Source organism: Papio anubis, chromosome 18 (genome assembly GCF_008728515.1).
Source record: "Papio anubis isolate 15944 chromosome 18, Panubis1.0, whole genome shotgun sequence".
Lineage (NCBI taxonomy): Eukaryota > Metazoa > Chordata > Mammalia > Primates > Cercopithecidae > Papio > Papio anubis.
In genome coordinates, this window is record NC_044993.1 from 57824501 (window position 1) to 57830500 (window position 6000).

Below are 6000 nucleotides of genomic sequence, written 5' to 3' on the forward strand. Positions count from 1 at the left end.
TTTTTCAATGCAGTTCTAGAAGAAAAGAATCTGTGCCTCTTCCCCAGCAGAGGCAACAGTATCCACTGCATACCAACCGAGTCACATGCTCATTTCTGAAACAATCCCTAGAGACCTGAGAATGCAATGCCCTGACTGGCGGGGTGGAACCACCACCATCAGAAGCACACTATTCTAAAGGAAAGCAGGTACCAGGAAAAGAGACTGAGCATTCGGGAGCAAAACAACAGGCAGCAGAGAAAATTGCAAATTCATGTGTGCCAATCTCTTCAAGTAAAATGAATAAATAAGCAAAATGAAAAAATATATATACATAGACCATGAAGAAGAACTTGAAATCTGAAATAGATGGACAGCAAGTAAGAGAACATTGCTTTAAATGAGTTCAAATTTCCAGGCCACATGCACAAGTCTCAGAACCCATGTTCACATCCATGGAGCTACCTCCAAATACCTGAACTGTGACGCCTTTCAGAGAAACCAAACAAACTCGACAGAGGCCACTGGGGTCTCCCTTTTCACAAAGGGGATGGGTTGGAAGTTGACGTTCAAGAACCAGACACAGGCATTGACTTCTGAGGAAACTTCTTTATTAATCAGTCTTATAATTGACAAATAAAAATTGTGTATATTCATTGTGTGCAACGTATTTGAAAATACATACACATTGTAAAATGGCAGATCTAGCTAATTAACATGCATGACCTCACACATTACTCTCTTAGCAAATTTCAAGAATACAATACATTATTGTTAACTGTAGTCACCACGTTGAACCATAGATCTCTTGAATTTATTATCTGAGGAAATTACTGAACAAATTCTAAAATAGCAGATTTATGAAGGCTTAGAGAAGATCAATCAATAAAACTTACTGTAAACTTACCAAGGTTGTATGGTACCAAAACACACTCCATAGGATTACCAGATTGGGAGCTCTAGGGAAGCCCAATAAAACCCAATTTTAAAATAGCACAAAAACTAACTAACTATTGGGTACTAAGCTTAGTGTCTGGGTGATGGGATCAGTAGCGCCCCAAACCTCAACATCAGAGAATATACCTAGGTAAGAAATCTGCACAAATACCCCCTGAATCTAAAAATATTTTTAAGGAAAAAAATACTTAAACAATCTGTTGGCAAGGTGAAATGGCTCATGCCTATAATCTCAGCACTTTGGAAGGCTGAGGTGGGAAGATCGCTGGAGACCAGGAATTCAATACCAGTCTGGGCAATATAGTGAGACCCTGTCTCTACAAAAACTACAAAAATTAGCCAGATACATTGGTGTATACCTGTAGTCCCAGCTACCTGGGAGGCTGAAGCAGGAGGATCGTTTCAGCCCAGGAGGTCAAGGCTGCAGTGAGCCATGACCCACCACTGCACTCCAGATCCCACTGCAGATCCCACCACTGCACTCCAGCCTGAGCAACAGAGTGAGAGCTTATCACTTAAAACAAAACAAGACACAAAAGCACATGCTATTTTCTGAAAAACATTTTAAAATTTGAAAACATCCATGTTTGTGTTCTCAGGATAAAGAGAGGTAGAAGAAACATGGATGTGAATTAGTAGCTGATTGGCTATCCATATCAACTAAATGCCATCACCATCATCATCATCATCACCATCACCATCATCGATATCTGAAGGTTTTTACTACCTTACTTAGTCCTCTAAGGCTCCAGTGCTAGAAGATAGATATTTATTAGTCCCCTTTTAGAGATTAAAACACTGATCTCAAGAGGTGAAATAACTTGTCCAGCTAGCAGATACTGGAGCTGGCATCCTGACCCAGATCTGTCCAGCTGCAAAAATCTTTCCTCTCATGAGTTGTTAGCATTATTCCAAACAAAACACTGCCCTAAAAGTGTGAAAGTGTCCTCAGTTCACCCCTTCTCTGCAGTGGGACCCTGACATTTAAAGGCACACCAAGGCCGGGCGCGGTGGCTCAAGCCTGTAATCCCAGCACTTTGGGAGGCCGAGGCGGGTGGATCACGAGGTCAGGAGATCGAGACCATCCTGGCTAACATGGTGAAACCCCGTCTCTACTAAAAATACAAAAAACTAGCCGGGCGTGGTGGCGGGCGACTGTAGTCCCAGCTACTCGGAGGCTGAGGCAGGAGAATGGCGTGAACCTGGGAGGCGGAGCTTGCAGTGAGCCGAGATCGCGCCACTGCACTCCAGCCTGGGTGACACAGCGCGAGACTCCGTCTCAAAAAAAAATAAAAATAAAAATAAAGGCACACCAAGAGGAGACAGCGCTCCCTGCAGGGCTGGAGGGTAATATCTGAGGTCTGGGAGGGACAAAATTCACGACCAAGGGTTACTCCCTCTCACCTGTACCTGACATTTTTCTTTCTAAAAAATCTGCTCATTTCTGTTCTTCTTTCTTCTTCATCTTCCCCCTCTCCTTTTTCAGTATTTTATTTCTTTATCTTATTTGGTGTTTTAATTGCCAAAGTCATTCATGCTTAGTATAAAAGCGTCAAGCAATAGGCAAGTGTACAGTAAAAAGCAAGAGGTCCAATCTTCAGGAAACTGCTGGGGACAGTTTGGTACCTATCCTTCCACAATGTTTACTGTACACACATCAGTAAATCAGACTTAATACAATGTTACATGTCATATAGAAGTGCTGAAGTGTACACCTAAGAGCCCAGCAGTCTTGGCTATAGTCTCTGGTGCATACATGTGGCACGCATGTGGCATGATTGCACATGGCTCTCAGAAACTTGGTTTGCTGCTCCTATCATTTATTCCTCTACTGGTCCACAGATGTTTAACTGCCCACCATGTGCCAGGTGCCATGCTCTGTGCTCAGAACACAGCTGTAAACCAGATGGACGTGGTGCCCTTCCTAGAAACAAAATCTAGGCTGCAAGAATGGTGGTTTTAACTCACTTCAAGAAACGCACTCACCAAGCACCTTCTCTGTGCCAGCTTTTGCAGGGGATGAGGAGACATCACAGATATATCAGACACAGCACTGCTCTGAAATGTTCATGGAATAATAGAAGAGAGAGGCTAGAAAATGAGGTCCATTATTTGTGTTTTAAAATTAGGCCAGGCGCACTGTTCACAATAGCAAAGACTTGGAACCAACCCAAATACCCATCAATGACAGACTGGATAAAGAAAATGTGGCACACATACATGATGGAATACTATGTAGCCATAAAAAAGGATGAGTTCATGTCCTTTGCAGGGACACAGATGAAGCTGGAAACCATCATTTTCAGCAAATTATCACAAGGATAGAAAACTAGACACCACATGTTCTCACTCGTAAGTGGGAGCTGAACAATGAGAACACATGGACACAGGGAGGGGAACATCACACACTGAGGCCTGTCAGTGGGTGGAGGGCTAAGGGAGGGATAGCATTAGGAGAAATATGTAATGTAGATGACGGGTTGATGGGTGCAGCAAACCACCATGGCATGTGTATACCTATGTAACAAACCTGCACATTCTGCACATGTACCCCAGAATTTAAAGTATAATTTTATAAATAAATAAATAAATAATAAAATAAAATCAGGCCAAGTGCAGTGGCTCACTCACGTCTTTAATCCCTTTGCACTGTAATCCCTAAGTACTTTGGTAAGCTAAGGCAGGAGGACCGCATGAGGTCAGAAGTTCAAGCCAGCCTGGGCAATATAGCAAGCTAAATTTAAGAAAAAAAAATTAAATTTAAAAATAGCCAGGTACAGTGATGCACACCTGTAGCCCCAGCTACTCGGGGCTGAGACAGGAGGATCACTTGAGCCCAGGAGTTTGAGGCTGCAGCAACCTATGATTGTGCCACTGCACTCCAGCCTGAGCGACAGAGCGAGACCCTGTCTCTAAGTGATAATGATGATGATAAATTAAAAAATAATAATTTGTATTATGTTGTTGTTATTAACAAAATGTATTGAGCCCTTCCTAGATGTCATCCACTATACTAAGCACTTTACAAGCATTAAGTAATTTCACCCTTGTAAGGACCGTTTGAGGTAACTATGATTATTCCCACCTCATAGATGCAGACACTAAAGCTCAAAGAAGACAAGTGCCTTGCCTGAGGTCTCACAGCTGGTGAATGAATGGGCTGTGACTCGGGCCAACAGCTGTTTGTCTCCAAGGCTCTTTTTCTTTAAACCACCACTTCATGGTATTCTCTTTTGCTCCCTCTTTAGCAGATTCCTATAGAACCCACATGATTCTACTGTTCATGCCCCAATTTATTTGTGCCTGAGTCTCCCCACTCTGGGCAAAAGCTTCGCTTGAACTATATCGATAGCTACAATGACTGAAAATTGTATCACATATCACATAGAATTTCTGTTCCCAAGGTACCCAGAGGGACTGAAATAGGTCCGTTAACAATCATGTGTTTTACACTCTACTTGGAGGGTTAACGTTCGGGGTCACCCTTCTTTTGAGCCTTAAAAACCAGGGGTATCAAAGTAATGAGGGAGTGTGAGCATTCCACAGAGTCTGGATTAATGATCTGTGAGCCTCTGTTCAGTCCTGAACTCATGTCGTTTTTAGAGTTCAGCCGGGCAAGAAAACTTAACAAGAATCCTGGTCAAAAGAAGTCTTGGTCATTTAATGACAAAGGGTAACTCGTCAACGTACCACCAGCAATTTATTTTTAGACCAAGCTAAGTCATACTTCTATCCATGATCTCACCCCCATGACTCCTCTGCCCTACACCCAGTTACTGTCCTCAGCCCTACGATGCAAACATTCTGCAGATGTCTCTCTGCCCTGCAAGATTCCCCAGACAGTTTTACATTGACTACAGATATGTCAATGTCTGCCACCATAGAAAGGTCTTTCTGCAGACTGAACTGATGCTAGCTTCTTCTATCAGAACCCATTCTTTCACTATGCAAACTGTCCCCCAAGCTCCTGAGCTCCAATCAGACCTTTCTGTTCATTTCAGCAATGTTCTACTGAGCTTCCACTCTGGGTTGGGTACCAGGCTAGGCTGGGGACAGAAAGATAAATGAGATCCATGCCTTTTGAGACAGAGAATACTCACAGTGAGGACGAGAGCGCAGATGGCTTATACCAAACCAAAAATAATAATGTTTTACATTCAATAATATAAGAATAAGCAAGACACAGAGGAAGGGGTTATTTCTTCTCTTTGGAGAGAGTAGGAAACAACAAAGATACATTTCTACAAAGAAGGGCTTTAAAGGATGAATAGGAGTTTTCCAGGGAGAAAAGGAGGAAAGGTCATTTCTGGCAGAGGCAAATGAAGACAGAAAATTCTGAAAGTGAATATTTGACAGGAGCAGCAAAGAGGGAAGAAGCAGGTGACACAAAATTCAGTAAAGTGGTGGTGTTGAACATGGGACAGCAGAGGGATGGGAGATGAGCATATGAAGTTGCAATGGTTCCCTGACCACCTTGCTAATTTTTGTAATTTCTTTTAAGATTTTGAAATAATTTGATCCTAACAGGAAAGTTGTAAGCTTGGTATAAAGAGCTCTAATATACAGGCTGGGTGTGGTGGCTCACGCCTGTAGTCCCAGCATTTTGGGAGGCTGAGGTGAGAGCATTGCTTGAGGCCAGGAGATCGAAACCAGCCTGGGCGACATATCAAGACCCCATCTCTACAAAGATAATAATAATAATTTAAAAATTAGCCAAGCATGGTGTTGCTCATCTGTAGTCCCAGTAACTTGGGAGGCTGAAGTGGGAGGATGGCTTGAGTCCAGGAGGTCGAGGCTGCAGTGAGCTGTGACTATGCCACTGCACTCCAATCTGGGCAATAGAGTGAGACACCGTCTTAAAAAAAATTCTCATAAACCCATTTTACCTAGTCTTCCCAAAATATTCAATATTTTACCACACTTGCTTTATCATCTTTTCTTGATATATACATATTGCATTTGTATTTGTTTATGAATTATTTGAGAGTGAGTTGGGGTCATGATATTCTCTTACCCCTAAACACTTCAGTGTGTATTTCCTAAGACCATGGTCATTTTCTTAGG